The 17,386-nt window shown below is 40.6% G+C and overlaps 1 protein-coding gene across 7 annotated transcripts in view; it reads left to right on the forward strand.

The window, feature by feature from the left end:
• Positions 1–1,671: 1,671 nt before the first annotated feature.
• TENM3 (teneurin transmembrane protein 3) overlaps positions 1,672–17,386 on the forward strand; it is a 621,736-nt gene continuing 606,021 nt past the window's right edge. For 6 of the 7 annotated variants that reach the window (XM_043454043.1, XM_043454046.1, XM_043454048.1 and 3 more), the window contains exon 1: positions 1,672–1,793. The gene's annotated coding sequence lies outside the window, so the exon portion shown is untranslated. Of the gene's footprint in view, positions 1,794–2,430; positions 2,448–17,386 lie in introns of those variants that run through there. The other variant, XM_043454045.1, reaches the window with a different exon arrangement.

A 17,386-nucleotide genomic window follows, 5' to 3' on the forward strand; every position in this document is an offset into this window, starting at 1 on the left:
GGCAGTGCGCTTGGTCACTTAGCAACTTCGGGAACTCAGACTAGGGGACTCGATACACTAATTCAAGTTCACATATTCTTCTTGTCACTTGGATCCCCAAACTTGGGCGAAACTTCATCCTAAAGGTTCAGGCTTTTCTAGGAGGCATTGTTCTTGTTTTCCGAGGGCTAGACTGTGTCTGATTCTGCACGTGGTTACAAATGTAAGTATGTTTCCTCTGGCCCAAGGAGGGTTAGATGCAGGTCGGTGGAATTCTCTGCTCTGAAGTTGAGCGCGTAGGTGGAAGGACAAGGCTCCGGGGCCCCTCTACCACGTTTCTAAGAACACATCTGGGTGGCGCGGGACACTATTCCTCAGCAGCCCCTCGCCCCCCACCCCCAATACGCTAGGGCGCCCCGAGAGGAGCCACGCACGCTCCTGTCCTCCCGGAGCAACACGTCCAGATTTGGCCACCGCCGGTCCGGAAACCAAAAGGTGCCCGCCCGATTGTCGGGCGAAGAGCCTGCGGTCTGCTCTGCTACGGTCTCGGGCTGGCTGTTCCAAAACTCCGGAGCAGACTGAACTTAAAGCTACCCCGGGAGAGAGCCCTGTCTTCCTGCTAGGGAAGACTGGGGCGGAGAAGCCTTGAGTTTCCCGGGGAACTTGAGTGAGTAGAAAGTGACAGTGCCTAGTGCACCGCAGTAAACTTTTTTTATTTCTTCCCAGAGCAAACATCGTTAAGGCAGGGGTGGCCTTCGGTTGCTAATTTGAGGGGAGAAGAGGGAGAGAGAGAGAGAGAGAATGATTTCGGATTGTGCAGCCTCTGGAGGACTCCAGAATCCGTGCCCGGACCGGGGCGCGTTTGCAGCAAGTCCTGGAGCCGAAACCCCAGGGTGGACACTTGTTCTCCGGCAGAGCCGCGTCGGGGCTGCTGATGAAACCTGAGTATTTAGAGACTCAGACTTTCCCTGCCCGAAGGTCATTTACACTTCTCAGCCTCGGACTAGAGGACACTCTGGAAGGGAAGGCGCAGGTCATTTTCAGAGGCTCTGTGAAGGACGGGCCGCCTACCGGGGGGTGGAAATCCTTAATTACACCCTTCTGCCTCGAAATCTATCTTCCCTGCAGTGTCTTGCACTCCCACCTCCTCGGGTGACTCAGCTGACCTGAAATGCCCACCCTACAAAAGATCAAGAAAAGTAGTTTTAGAAGAAGGTTAGAGGTTTGATTACACAGAGAAGCGTTTACACTTAGGTCCAAAGCAATTACCGCCCCCTCCCCCTGCTCCTCCGGGCCCCTCGGGGAGGAGAAGGACAGACCCCCACCCCCTCCCCACGCGCGTACCCCGAGCAGTTTGCTGGTGCGTGTGAATTTCAGTGGGTGCTGTTTAAGTTCGATAGTGTTTGCAATCAGCGGCCGGCAGACCCCTCGTCGGAGCCGCAGAGCCGGCCAGAGCCATTCATCAGCGTGAAGTGTTATTCATGGATGACCCCTAAATCACGGCCGGAGTAGTAGATGCCCTGATTGGTCGCAGCATGGGAGCCTCGGTGCTTTCCCGAACCCGACGCGGCCGGGAGGAGGGCGGGAGGAAGGGAGGGGCGGCGAACGTGGTTCAGTCCGGCAAATCCCATTTGACAGAAAAAGGCAGTAAACGGGGGATCTCTCTTTCCGAATAAAGGAGAAGGAGAAGAAATTAAGTACCTGTCATCTTGACAAGTGGCGGCGCGGAGGAGTCCGGGATTATAAATGATCGCGGCCGGTCCGGCTCGCCCCGCGATTGGGCTCTCCCGCGAATCCGCACGGGGAAGCGCATGGTAGGCTTCTCGGTTCGGCTCTTGCACTCTCTCTCTCTCTCTCTCGCGCACACACACACACACACACACACACGGACACGTGTACGCGCCTGGGGCCCGGGCACTCTCGGCCCGGCGTGTCTCCCACGTCACCCCGTTCAGGGCCTGGTTGCCGCTCCCGGGCCCTGCGCCCGCCCGGCTGGCGGGCTCACCTCGCCCGCTTCTCCGTTCTCCGGCTCCCCCGGGGGTGCCGAGGACCTAAAAACTCCGGCCCGGGCCTCGCCGGCCGAGGAGGAGGAGGCTGGAGGGGGCCGGCGGGAAGGGAGAGAGGGAGAGCGCGGGGGAGAAAAAGAAAGTGAACTCATTGGCGCTCCGCGCGCGCTGCCCTCCCCTCGCCGCGTCCCTCGCTCGCCGCGGCCGGGCGGTGCGCAGGGAAGGAAGTTGTAACACTTGCCGAGCCCCCCTCCCCGCCCCGCTCTCCCGGCGGGGCCCCCTCCCCCGCGCCCGGCTCCTTTGAATTTGGCCAAGTGCGGTGTGTGTGTGTGTGTGAGAGAGAGAGAGAGAGTGTGTGTGTGTGTGTGTGTGTGTGTGTGTGCGCGCGCGCGCTGCTCGGGTGGACGCGGCGGCGGCGGCGGCGGCCGGGCAGCGAGCGGGCGGCGCGGCGAGCCGAGCGCGGTAAGTGCGGCGCCGCCGCCGGCGCGCCCTCCTTCCTTTCGGGGGTCCTAGTGCCCGGGCCGTGGCGCCCGAGCCGGAGGGAAGGCTGGCGGGAGGCCGGCCCGGCCGGCGGCGCGGTTCCCCGAGCCGCAATGGGTGGCGCCGCCAAGTTGGCCAGCCCCGGGGGCCCCGGAGCATCTCGGCAGCGGGCAGGCTCTCCCCGGGGCTGGCCTCCCCGGTCCCGGCCTCCCCGTGCCCGCCCCTCCCCTCCCGCCTGACACCTCGGGCTGTCACCTCAGGTGGGAACTTCGCGGGTTGCCTCTCGCCCGAGGATCTGGGCGCCGCGCCCCCCTAGATCGGGGAGCCCCGGGCTGCCTGATTCCCCGGGAAAGGCAGCCGGGCCGGGGCGCTCGGTGGGGGCAGGAAGCCCAGCCCGCCCTGCTCTGGTCGGGGCGATCCCCAGTTTCGTGGTGCGGCCCCGGGTCTTCTGTCTGAGTAGGAAAGAGTCTCGCAAGATCCAGTGGGGCTTCCAGCGAGTGGGGAGCCTGGGATGTCACCCCTCTTCCGGGGAAGTGGGACATTGGCTTCTCCAACTCTCGGGGAGCCAAGTTGGGAAGAAGTGGAGGCAGAAAAGAGCTGGGGTCGTGTAGGGAATGGTGGGTCTAGACTGCAACTTGAGCTGTTTGAAACTCCGGATGAGGCTGCAGGCAAACAACCAAATATCCCGAACCGGGCATTTAAACGAGCACAGATTTCTGAGTCTGCAACTCGGTCTCAAGTCTGTATCGTGTTTTACAACAGAGTAGAATATTTTTACAACAGCTTCAACTATCTTAGATGGAGGTGGGTTCGTGTTCGTCTGATCTCTGCTGAACACCTCATGCAGTTTGAATTCCATGACTGCCTCACCTTTAAGGTGGTTGCAGTGGTAACCTGCTGCTAATTCTTATTGCGGAGGAAGGGTAAGGAGTAATTTTACCTTGTGATCCAGCAACTACTTTTTTGTTTACTGAAGTCATTGTAATTTAAAGCTAGAGGAAAGTTTCCGGGGGACTTTGGGGTAAGTGCAGTGGAAGTGGAGAGCGAGCGCTGTCCAAACACTTTTACAGGGCCCCAGACAGCCGCGATAGCGAGGACAGGACTGGCTCTTCATAATACTCTATTTCTTATCTCCTGACAATGTATTTGTCAAACATTTGCAGGCTCTGGCAGAATCCACTGGGTGGTCTTTTCACTCGAAATAGAAATATGTTCAGGCATTACCTTTCCCTTCTGTTGTCAGAAGGGGGAAAAAAAAAAAAGACAGGACTGGCGTCTTTCGAGAGCTTGGAAGAGTATCCCAAAAGATGGTATTGCAACCGAACAGAACTTGGTGATTTGATTTCTTTCGGGAGTTTGTTTAAAATGCCATGCACACACACACCCCACCTCCCAGTTGCCTACCTGGAGAAGTACTTGTAGTCTTTTTAGTGTATTAGGAACAGAGTTTAGAATTAAGACTGTGTAATTAAAATTCATGATAGATTTTCATATTTCAGTTGAAACAAAAGATTTCACAAATATGCCAACAGTCTTGCTTTGTGCATTCCTTAATACATTCTTAATCATCTAAAACTTCTAGCTTGTACTTCTTAGTATATGAAATTCTTGGAAGAGCCTTGAAACTTTCGATTTGTGATTCCAAATGCAGAGCAAATATTTAATTCTTGCTCTGAGAATGAGAGGTTAGTTCAGTAATAAGACTTGCTAATCCCACTTTAAAATGTCACGGCATTCACAAATTATTCCTAAATTCTTTAAGGGGGGTGGGGTTATAATGAGTTAGTTATTCTATTATGTATTTCAGGATTAGGTGTATCTCTCTTTCCTGTTGCATTTTTCTTAACAATCTTTTCTCTTTCCTTACATGAATTTTAGTATTCCTCTTACTCCAAGGTACTATTTTTTGCTAGGAGTAAGTATTTTTAATTTTTAAACAATGTATTATGAGGGAAAGTAGTTTCTTTGAGTAAGACAAATTTATTATACACATACTACACAGTTTTAATGAAAAATGGGCTTATATACTAATAACTATAGCAGTGCTCATATATTTGGAAAATCTGTTAGCATCCTGTGCGAAGAGCATCAGTGTTAGCAACCCACAGTTAGCGAACGTCGACCCTAATGAGGACTGCTTGGTTATCTGAGATAACCCAGATGACTTTATAGTAGAATTCTGACTATTTATTTTTTGAAATTGAATCATTTTGCATGGCTGTGTTTATTTTCTAGAAAGACATGTTTTAGGTAAATTATAGAGGCTTTTCTTACTGTGATCTTGGAGGCGTGTCATGAGTCTGTTGGGTTAGAAAAAAGAACCTGCTTTATTAGGCTGAAGACAAAGGAAGATAAGGATGCTTACCTCTGAATAGATGAAAGCACTTAAATAGAGTGAAAAGTTGTAAATTTATTTGGAAAGAGAACCTAGCTAAACAGTAATAATCCAGTTAGCAGGTTCAAGCTGGTCCTTCTTATCTTTGCTTCTGGGAGCCAAGAGTGATTATTCTCTTTGTAAAAGAGTCGAGCAAATAAGAATCCAGACGAAAGTGTGTCCCTATCATTGTGAGTTGAATGAGCTATCAGAAATACCTGATCAACTTTCAGCTAGATTTACAAGAAATTATATTTTTGCAGTAGCTGTGCAAGTGTGCTTGTAAATGCTGGTTTATCCTTTTAATGACAGTACTGGTAAATAAGTCCTGAGGATGATCAAAGTCTGATTGAAAACCACTAGAAAGACAACTTTATTAGTTTACTAATATTGGTTATATAAATATATTTACCTCCTTTCTGTTAAGCTTTATTTTTCACTTGAAAAGACCTGGTCTCTGGGTGGCTGAGGAATGTCATCCAGGTAGTACACTTATGTGAATCAGTGTCTTCAGCAGCATTAATGAATCATCTGCCCTTTTCTTGAAGATGTGCTGTAGAAATCTGTTAAGCATGTTCAGTTATGCATTACTTATCTACCAGTGTTTTCATAGTCAAATGTCCATTTTGACTCTTAGAACAACCCATGTAGATGGAGAATAGCCGGAAAGAATACAGTAATTTGCTATCAAACTTTTACTCTGATCTGCAACCAATTATACATTCCTTTGAATTTTCCATTACAGTTATATTTGTTTTATAAAGTGGGATGAGAGTGGAGAAGAATTTAACATGCATTCAGAATAAAGAAGTGCATTGCAAAGCTGGTATAATAATACCATGCTACTGAAAACTTTCAGCAACTGAGTCTTAGAAATTATCTCATGGAAGCTTCTTTGAGGACACATTCAGAACCTGATTTTGGTGATACCAGCTATTTTAAGAGTCCTGATGGAACTTTTGTGCGTAACAAAAGTAAAAAATTCTTACTTTCAAAACTGATTAATTGTTGTGTCTTATAAAAACTGATTTATTTCATACTTTTTTATACCGAACATTACCATTATGAAGCTCTCCTTCTAATTGAGATTAATGTTTCTGAGCAAAGAAGTGGTTTGGAGGGCTGCATTCATTTTGAGTGCTGTCGTAATCAATTTTAGATACAGCATTCCACAATGGATCAGTTTGCATCCAAACCTGCCTTATTATATAGAATTAACTTGTTGGTGATTGATAGTAATACTTCTATATCCTGAGAAGTCATTTATTTCCAAACAAGTGTGATGGCTTGTATAAGTCTCAAAATACTGCTTTTCATAATTAAAACATCCTTTGAGGGAGCTAATTTGAACTTTCTCTAAGAACTAGATAAAGCATAAAGAAGCAATTCATTAATATGTTTTCAAATAAAATAGCCTCTCCCCAATACAGTATGCCTCAAGGTGTGTTTTCTTGCTCATCAAAAGGTTTTATCACTTTTGAGGTGTAAGTGGCAAACATACATTTAGGTTATTTCCTTTTTTGTTTATTATCAATATTCTAGTTGAGTTTTTGAAGAATTTCTTAGAATTATAGATCTACGTCTCATGCATGTGTTATAACTTATTTCACAAGGCGGTAGGTATAATCCTGACAATGAAAGGTAATGCATGTGGAGGTAATTCTTTATCCTCTTTGGAAACCTGAAAAGATGGTGAATGGTATTGTCCCTACTGTGATATTTGCATTTGTTTCTTAGTTGTGTCTAGCCAGTCTCAGCTTTATCAGCTTTTCATTCTTTTCTGAAAGACCACATTGAGATTTTCTTGGGCTTTGGTCCATGTTGCATTGCTCACTGTGCTACATGCTTGTGGTCTCAATAAAATAAAATATTAAAAGCATAGACTATAAGATTAACACAGATAAGTATTCTAATATAGCCAGAGTGTGCAAGATTTTTAAATAAAAGTGGAACTGCTTTATAGGTTCATATGAAGTTCTATAGTGGCATTGTCCTTGGTTTTGAGGGGAAAAATACTTGGTAGGAAATATGTTTGTTGTATTTTCATTTTCTTCTGTGTATTAATGGATTATTTACATTGCATCGGTGTTTTTCCAGTTAAGGACATTCATTAAAAACAATTTTAACACTAAACTAATGCCCTTAAATAGCCATTTTCAAAACATTCTTCTAGCTGGTCATTAGAACATAGACTATCAAAATGCAGAAACATGCTCTAAGATGTATAGATGTTTCGTATACCAAAACCACAATAGGATTCATTCACTGAAAGAATTTTGTTGAAATTGTTTTGCTAGTTTTGGTTCAATAACTTATGACGGGCTAGCTAGAACAAGCTACGTAGTAGTCTCATAAAAGGCAGCATCCATTCAAACCTGTTTGTTTCTACTTTAAATAAACCTCTGTACAAATAATGTCAGTATCATAGAATGTACTCTTAAACCATGTGAGTAAAGAGCTGAAACTGTATCAGATATCAGATGATGATGATAATGTTGATGAAGAGACTTTTACTGCCCTGTTGATACTTTTGCAGTCTTGGAAGGGCTACTCCTGACTTTTCAAACAAATCTGTGATAGGTGGCAGTCTTAACTGAGTTCCATGACTTCAGTGATGATTCTAATGCAATAAAGAGCATGTGTAGGATGAAATGTATCATTCTATCAAACTATACTATAGTTGTGTTCTTTATTGTAGATTAGGAGTTGATAACCACTTATGGGGATATGGCAGCTTAAAAGTCCTTTTCTGCACATTTGTAGTCCTCTGGCTTACCCTAGGGCATGCAAAACAGCATCCTTTTTGAAAATGAGGTGTTTTGAGAAAAATAGGTGCATATATTCCCACTTGGATATACATGTTCAATTATAGAAAAGTTTATGTGAGATGCTGTTTACTGAGAAAGTATTTTTCAAGTATTGTACAATACTTTTTACTTATATTAGAGACACTGGGGAGAAGGGGGGATGATGTGATTTGGGTTTCCAGGGGAGAAAATCATATTACTTAATAGTAATCATATTATCACATTGTTTCATAATAATAATTTTATAACTGGGTCTACTGGATCTCTGCCTCAAAACCAAAAGAATATGCAGAAAGAGACCAGAGGGGAAAAGGGGGGTTGAGGGGGGAGGGAGGGAGGAAGGGAGAGGGGAGGAGAGGAAGAGGAGGCAATATGATTATGAAAATCTGTTACAAAAAGTGATGGTCTTTCGAGCACTGTCTGTGTTTAGCAGCATATTTGACAGGAAAAACAGTCTATAAAGGGCATATTTGGTCATTTAAGTTAATTGGGTAAGTACAAGAGAAAATTAACTTCTAGCTTTTTTTTTCCACTTTTAAGTATGTGCATTTTAAGTCCCTGCATGGGAATATGAACTTCATTGTCTTTTTAAAAAAATTCATTCTAGAAATTCTAAATATTGTATATGGTTCTTCATATTGTTGAGAAAAGGAAGTGTATTAACAGCTCTGTTTTATAAGGATACTTTCTTTGTATATGGGACTTATCAGTAACTTATAATTTAATAATTATAAATTTTATGTAGAGATGTATAGGAAACATTCCAATTATTTTAAAGGCTCATTTAGGAGGCAACTAATGAGATCACTTATCTTTGAAGATCAGGCTCATAACCAATACATTTCCATCATACTGCCATTTCTTCGATGATCAGTTACACTTGCCAGAATTGTTGTGATAATTCCTCTTGAGATGGCCATAATTTAGACAGAAATAACGGCGTGGTGACGACTGTCTGCCTTCAGTCCGATTCTAAGCACCTCTGAATAGTGGGATGATGTGAATTTGTGGTCCCTGCTTCGCCCAGGAAAAAAAGAAAAAGAGAAAAGCTATTCTCTTCTTAGAATGGATGATTTCACCTCAGGTTAAGCTTGACGAATCTTTTATGATTAGAACTGTGGACCCCTATCGGTGTGGGGGGTGCGGTATCTTGATCACAGGGGCGTTTCTAAGGAAGAGGTCCTTCTTTCCTCAAGAGCATGTTAGCACCTGCGCTTGCTCAGCGTCTGGCTTCTCTACTGGAGAGGCATCTTAGGACAGCTCATGGACTTGGATCACACACTGGAAGGTATGTTCTACAGTCATAGGACAGGATTGAAATGACCTTCGTGTAAGTTTTAATTTTTCATGCAACATGAAATTCATGAAGTATTTTAATGTATTGGCAGGAAGCACATGCAGATACATTCATGTTGGGATGTGTTTATTTCGGTAATTATCATAGTGAACCTATTGAAAAGTATACTTATGGTTTATTCTCATCTGCCAAATGCTCTTTTGAAGTATAGCATCTCTGTTAATACTTGTATCAGAGAATTTGGAATTTGTCAACATAGAAGTAGGAAAAATTGGCGAGGAACTGGTACTTTTAAATAGCTCAAAAAAAAAAAAAAAAGCTGGCACAGGGCTTGTCATTTAAAAGAGTTATGAAAACCAGGAGAAGACAGATGTAAACTTTATTTCTTCAGAATTTATAATAACTTCCAGCTAAAGGAAGCTGTCAGTCCTATAGTTCTAGAAGAACAAACATGACTCTTTTTTTCCCTCTGAAGAACAAAAAAAAACTATCTTGAACAGCATTATTACATTTTTATAAGCAAAAAATGAAATGAATGTTTGAAAATGTAAACTCTTTCCTCTTGCATTTTGTATAATAACCAGAATAATAAAGGTAGGAAAAAACTGCAAATAGTAACTAATCTAGTAATTCAAATAAATGGAGAAAAGTGACTCACTGTAATATCATAAAGGAATAAAATCTATAGTGTAACCAACCATATTTTGTCTCTTGATTGGCACAAATTTAAGGCATTCTTCTTACAGGAATGTTGCTAAATTTTATGATAGCATCAGTAGTAGTTGGAGAAAAATTTTATATAATCAAAGATAACTAAATCTTCACTAATACTTTAAGAAATATCCCTAAAGAATTAGAATGCTTTTGAAAATAACCATACCTTCTAGTAAAAATAGAATATGTTAGTTATCTTACAAAGCTGTTGATGACTTTGGGTTCAGCAAGGGGTGAAGGCTGAAGTGAACTTCTTGCCTGATATTATAATTTTTTTTTTGCCTGATATTATTATTCAAATTAAAACAGACATTTTCCATCTGTAATATATTTCTATGTTTATATTTCTACTTTGAGTTCATTTTCAACTTCTCTTTCTCCTGTGAAGCTGCTAGTATATTTCACATTTAAAATAAATTTTCATTTAAACAAAAATGAAAGTTCTGACACATAGGTAAGATATACCTGTCCGTTGTTGTTGTTTAGTCACTAAGTCATGTCTGACCAGAATTCAGTCCTCACTTGGAGTAACTTTTATATTTCTACTTAACTTTTTCTAGCCAAATATGCATAGAATAGCCTGTTCTATATTTCCCGTGACTAAAAATAAAATAGAGCAAACTTCTTATTTAGTGATTACTTTTGCCCCACAATGTTCAGTCTCTGAATGAGAAGATTCTGGCATCACAAAAATTTTGTCAACAGTGTTGGCTTCTTGATTTGCCAACAAAATCCTGTTTCTTTGTAACCAACTTTAAAAACTACATGTGTGGCAGGGCCTTTGAATCAATACTTTGCTAAAGATTAAAATGCTTTAATATTTGTTGTCCTGTGTTTTGATGGTGGTACAATTTTTTATATTGTTCTAATGTGTATAATATTAGGTGATGGAGTGTATGTATAGTGTTATTACTTTCAAGGCAAATATATCATTGCAAACAATGAAATTTTACAATTAGATTTATTTTAAAAGTTATTTATGTAAAGATTTGAAGCATAATAAATTGCAGTTTAAAATACAGCCTCAAACAGAAAAGTCCTCATTTTATACTTTTTCAAATTCAGATATTGTTTTACTAATGTGTGTGTGTGTAAATGAACCTTAAATTTAAACCATTTAAACTTATTGCTTTTATCTTTTATGTATTTCCACTAATCAGAATCTCAGATTTGTGTTTATATGGGTATTATGCTCTATAGTCTATAATTAAGAAATTTTAAAATATTAGGAATCAAAACCTTCACTAGCTCCAGACTAAGTTTTTAAAGAAACCTCAGAGGAATTAAGATGACCAGATAAATCTGGTGTTCACGAAATCATTAAAATACTTTGATTTAACAAATACCTCATTTTACATAATCTGGACACTTGAAGACTATATGTTAATACATATATGTGCAATGTCCACACAGATAATGAAAAAAGTTACTTATTACAAAAATGAAAGATGATTGATGTATTTGTATTATTGTCCTTCAGTTGCCCAGCATGAATTTGTAAAATAAATGGTATATTTTAAGATATATCATTTACTGATAGTCTGGTTTCAAGTTGTTTGCAGTAAGATTCATATAATCCTGCATTTCATTTAAGCGTGATGTCAGCGAATTGGATCAACCTTGAATCAGTATAGCCAGTACAGAAGTCTAATCTCTTTTTCTTGAAGTTTTCTATAAAATCTGCACCTTCCAACAAATAGTTCCGTTGCACTATGCCAGTGTTTGATATCTTTGATGAACGAAAGAGATATAGGGGAGGACGAGTACTTGTTTTGTAAGGGGCCATCAATTAATTCTCACATCTTCTGATGAAAGTAGCTTTTAAAAACTGCATTGTGTTTCAGATAGGAATTGTCACAGATCAAGGTTGGTGAATTTTCTGTTTAGCTGTTAGCAAAGGATAATGTGAGTTACTTAAGACAGATCATTAATGTATCACATCTTAAATATATTTATCACATTTAAGGTATATGAATTAGTTGCGTAATTACCGCTTGAGCTTTGCAAAGTCTGTAACTCACTTTGGAAATTTTAAATGTTGACAAAAAGCAAAATGTTAGCTCTTAGTCTTGGCGATTGTTACTAATATCTTTGGGGGACTGTTTTATTGTTTATTGTTTTGTTTTTCTTTTTTTAGAAAACAGTCATGTCATACCTTCTAGGGTATTTCTTATTTAATTTTAAGACTGAAACATAAGCATGTTTTATTTAGAGATAGATATAAATTATTTGTGCACATTAGACTTTATCTCAGTGTGTTCTGGGTGAAGTTTTGGTTCTTTTAGGATTAAGATTCATTGGTATAAATGGCTAATTTTGGTTGAGGAGTGTTACATAGTTTTTAAGTCCTCGTTATTACTTTTAAAAGAATATCCCATCAGGAAGAGGAAGCTTTGTGGATAAGCTGCCAGTCTTTGATGAAGGATTATACATTCTCCCCTAATTCTGTGATCCCAGAGTCTATTACACAGTGGTTTTATCAAGTAGCACTAGGCTAGCCTGGCCAGCATTTCATTTCCTTTAAAAAGTTAATTGGTTCCTTTCCTAAATCTAATATTTATGTAGAACTGTAGTCTAAACATGTGTTTTAGGCATTGACAGATTCAACTCCTAAAATCCAAAGGTTCATAATCTGATGCAAGATAATGAAGCCCCAGAAGTTTGGAAAGGTGCTTTTCCCTTCTACCAGATGACCAGTGAACTGATTATTGCCTGGTTCTCAGTCCTGTAAGTGGTTTGCCTCCTCAGTGAAGTTTTCTGGGTCTGTGACCGGATTGAAGTTCTTTGTAAGCTTTCTCCTTGTAAGTAATAGTGAGGGCGACTTGAGAAAGAAGTAAATGCATATAAAAATGAAGCTGTCACATATTACGAAGGTTATAGTTAATTTTCTCTGAATGTTTATGTAAAAAGTGAGCATGTTTTGGTCAGAGATTTTTTTTAAAGAAAGAATTATCCTCTTATTTTATTATATTCCCATTTAGAATGAACAGTTCTAAAGATAATTGTGAGAGAAGGGTGTCATGTTCAAAGGAGACCTTTTTTGGTCATAGAATACATTAAATTGAGTAGTCAGGCAGGACAATTAATTGTATTTATATTTGTATTAGTTTTTACTCAGTGTCAATCATAGAAGACCATTTCATCCTGTTCAAGAATCAAATATGAGTTAAGACATTTTCATTGTAAAACATAAGTGATGCCACCAAAAAGGCACAATTTATTATAGACAATTAATTTACCTTAATAAATAGGTTCATATTTCTGAGGCTTATAGCTTCTAAACATTTAATAAGAGTAGCAAAGTTTACTGTAAAAATTGAAAAGTGAAGAAGTAACTTTTTTTTTTGAAATTAAAATAATTCTGGTTTTTCTATACTTATTTAAACATATTGTATAAACTTCAGATAACTTTACAATGTTCATATCCTATTCTGAGTTATTATCCTTATAAGATTTTATGTGTACATAAGTATATATCCATTCTGAAAGATATATGACTCAAATATTTTCTATTTTTAGATATTAAATTGAAAGTATCTGTAAGGAAACTAATAATTATCTTTCACAATCACTTTAATATGACAATTGCTTTTTCAAGCCTTTATAAAAGATTCTAGACTTTTATAATTGGAATAAATATGATGTTAAAAAATAAATACTACCTAAAACTAGCAAGAGGTAAAGAAGTTTCAGTTAATAAGATTTTTAGAAGAACAAGAATTTAAATGAAACTATAAACTATTTTATATAAATATTGTCCACATGTCCAATTTGTTATCAGTAAGGCACAGGTTTAATCTATTTTTAAATTAATAGCCTGTTTTAAAAAGAATCATCAAGTTTACCATTTCTGATTCTTACAGAGTATTTCTGTTTTCATTTTGCGTATAAAGTAGTACAGATTAAGGATTTTAAAGAGCAGGCTTTCTTTCTATCTTTCATCAGCTCTGTAGCTGAACCCTGACAATCCCCTTCTTCATTATTCTAAGCCACTATCAGATTCTAATCTTTGCTGTCTCCACAGCTGTTTGAGGATTTTTTTTTTGCAAATGTAATTACAAATGCATGTGTTTTGTGCACCTCACTTCCTATCAATGTGGATAAGAGAGTAGGACAGTGGTGTGTGTAGGTTCATGGATGATTCTGTTCCTTTTCAGATCATTATGTTAATGGTTATTAGAAAGAATTGCAAGAATTAGAACACAATGACTTTGACTTCACTGATACTGAACAATAAAAATCACTGAAAATTTAATAATTTCTCCAGAACAAGTACATTTTTATGGACTTATGCGCCACTAAATCAAGTGGTTACAAATTTCCACGGGTCATTTTTCTAAAGTGATGGTCACAATTTAAGCAAAACACTTAAAACACTTCTCTTTCACTTTTTAAAAACCCATTAAAACCAATTAAAATATGACATTGTAGAAAGAAATTTATTAATCTCTTGCATTTATTTTGATGTACACAGTTGGGGAATGATTGATGTCACATGAGCACTTAAGAAATGTACAGTGATTTACCCACGTAGATATTAGAGAGAGTGCTTTTTGAAAGAAAATTCAACATATTTGCTTGCATTAAAATTATTTATAGAACAAAATTGGAAACTGTAGCTATATATAGCCTTAAGTCATGTTAAATTTATCATCTTTAGAGGACAGGCTGTTTTTATCTGTAATCTCTCTCTGTTATATAATATCAGAATTATTTCCCATCTCTGAGTGTAGCAGGATCGGCTGATCTCTAGGAATATGTACAGGTACTTACTGAGATTAGAAAAGTGTAGAAAGTCATTGAAGTCAGTATCTACAGAGATGTTGTATATATACATAATTACTTTTGTTTCTTTCTTATTGGGGATTATAGAGAATATCTGTTGCCTGGTGAAAATTCTTTGGGGTACAAGGAAGGCAGGATGAGGTATGGGTAAGTCAGGCATCTTTTGGAGAAGATAGACATCATGTGTGATCCATCATTTTTCAATTTCTTTTCTTGTATGCCTCCTGAGTGTGGGAAAAGGTATTAAAATCATGAGCCCAAAATACGAAAAATGCCTAGTTTCATGTTTAGTTTACCCTCAAGGAAGCTTTTAATAATAGTTCAAGGAAAGAATTGTACTATTTACTGTTCAAAATGTAAAAAAATTTCCCCTTTTATATTTAGTATATTAGAAAGCAATAATGAACCACTGCCATCATACCTATAAAAATTACGAGGGTATATAAACTCCATAAAGCTCTTCCTAAATTTGAATATCTCTCTTCACTTTTAGCTTCTACACAGGGGCATTTTTCCACAGCCAGTTCATTTAAATCAAACCCCCTGTGATTTGTGAGTGTTCTGTGTCCAAGCGACTATGTTCTAGGGGAGGTTAAAGGACATAAGACATGATCTTAGATCCCTAGAAAGTTTTCACTTCGGGTTGGGCATGATATAAAAGGCAACAGTCATTAAGGTTGTTAAGGTTGTTAAGAAAGCCAAAGGAAGTGATGAAAAGATTACTACTTTGGTCAAATTGTACCATGAAAGTTTGAAATGCCAGAGAACTTAAGGGAATACCGAAACTTGGAGTTTCTAGCACGGGAAAGAAAGACCATACAGACCTTAGCAGTACCTTGAAACTTTGTGGGACATTAGAAAGGACCCTGGGAGATAACCACTAACACACATCAGAAGTGCCAAGGGGCTCACAGATTCTGAAAGGAATAGACAGATGAGGGAATCAGAACAGAAACATTCTCCACCCCACACACGCATGGCCACCGATGCCCCAAAAGAGGGGGCTTCGGGAGCCAGTGACCTGGGAACAGCAGAGGTTGGCCATCTGCTGCCTTCCCTGTGGAATCATCTGGCAAATTGTTTGTCGCGCACTTGCCCACGCCAGCGCCATGAAGACGGAGACCCCCCTGTCCTGGGCTCAGCACGGCCGCAGCTTGGAGCACAGCGCCCGGCCCTGAGGAGGCCTTCAGTAAATAATCGATACGGGATTGGAATCTGCCCTCACTCCACATCAGTGTCAAATGTCCTCACTAGCGAGTCACTCCCGTTTCCGAAAGGCTTGTGGCCTCTAAACTCAGGTCACCCTTATCCGGGACCACTCAAGTCCCGAAAGTGCACGATTCTATTATTTTCAGATTGCCTGCGATTCCTCTTTAACCTGTAGCGCCAATGAAGAGGGGTCAGCCTTGAGGTGGGAACAGTAGAAGTGGCTGCGGCCGGTAGAACTCCGGAAAAAGACAGGCGTTGATGTACATAAGTCAGGGGACTCCAGGAGAGGGATCCAGAAGAGCGAAGAGAGATCAAGAGATCAACACCCTCCAGTGCCGGCAGGTAACCCGGATGAGTGCGATGGACCGGGTTATTTGCATATTAAATTGTCAGGTCTCCACAGATTCCTTCTAGTATACTCTCTTCTATTCCCTAACATATGTAGTTCTCTGGGGTTTTTTTGTTGTTGTTGTTGTTTTTCCACTTTGCAACGAGACGGAGGGACAGAGGAATGTTTCATTAGTATGAGAAAAGGCAGCGGAGTGAGTTTGATAATAAATGGTACTGACACAGCCCCAGACTCAGAGACGCGGGGGGTGACGGACTCTGTGCGCTGCAGGGCGCGGGCTTCGTCGGAGGGGGGACACCCCGGCGTACCTCTCGACTCATCACCGCTGCCGTGTGGAGGTGAAACGATGTTGCCAGATTGTGAGATTTTTCAAGAAATGCCAGAATATGAATTATATGCAATCTCTAGATTTTTGAATGCTGGCTCATAAAAAAAAAAAGAAAAAACAAGCCACAAAACACACAGATAAAACACAACATGGCTGAGGCTGGGTTTGACAGTTGGGCCACCGTTTTGCAACCTGTGATGTGGAGGCAGCACTCTGCATATGTATCTGGTGGGGGGGGGGGGTACCATGGGTGAGCAGAGGGTCTCCCCGTGGAGAAATCTGCCATGAGTTTGGAGAGAGAGCTGGGGTCCAGATTGTGGATTATATTAAATGTCATCCTCTTCTCCCCACTTTGGAGTAGAACACGTTTTCAGTTTGCAGTACACTTTTCCCTGCTTTAAAACAGAAACCAGGGCTGCCAGAAAGCCTTCTGCAAGTGTTTCTCCTGCCGAGGCAGCAAAGGGTTAAGTGACAGGAACCAATTAGACTTGGACCCTGTCTACCCACTACTTCACACCCTTCTCTCCTGCATCTAGTCTTCTTCCCATCAGGGACAGGATAGTCTAGGTCGTGACACCCTTAACACACCTATACTTTGGGGAGAACTCCGGGAGCCAGCTATAGCTAATGTGTTGATGTTCAGTTGCTCAGTCATGTCCAACTCTTTGCGACCCTGTGGACTGCAGCACTCCAGACTCACCTGTCCTTCATTATCTCCCAGAGTTTGCTCAAACTCATGTCCGTTGAGTGGGTGATACCATCCAACTATCTCATCCTCTGTCACCCTCTTTTCCTCCTGCCCTCAATCTTTCCCAGCATCAGGGTCTTTTCCAATGAGTTGGCCCCTCGCATCAGGTGGCCAAAGTGTTGGAGCTTCAGCATCAGTCCTTCCAATGAATATTCAGAGTTGATTTCCTCTAGGATTGATCCTAAAGGTAATCCTAATGGAAATCAACCCTGATTAGCTAATCCTAAAGAAAGTAGCTAATGTCATTTTTTGTATTAAATTTGCATATGGCTTGAATCCAGATTCTAAAATCTATAGGAAAAGGAAAATC

This window comes from Cervus canadensis, chromosome 31 (assembly GCF_019320065.1).
Source record: "Cervus canadensis isolate Bull #8, Minnesota chromosome 31, ASM1932006v1, whole genome shotgun sequence".
Taxonomy (NCBI): Eukaryota; Metazoa; Chordata; class Mammalia; order Artiodactyla; family Cervidae; genus Cervus; species Cervus canadensis.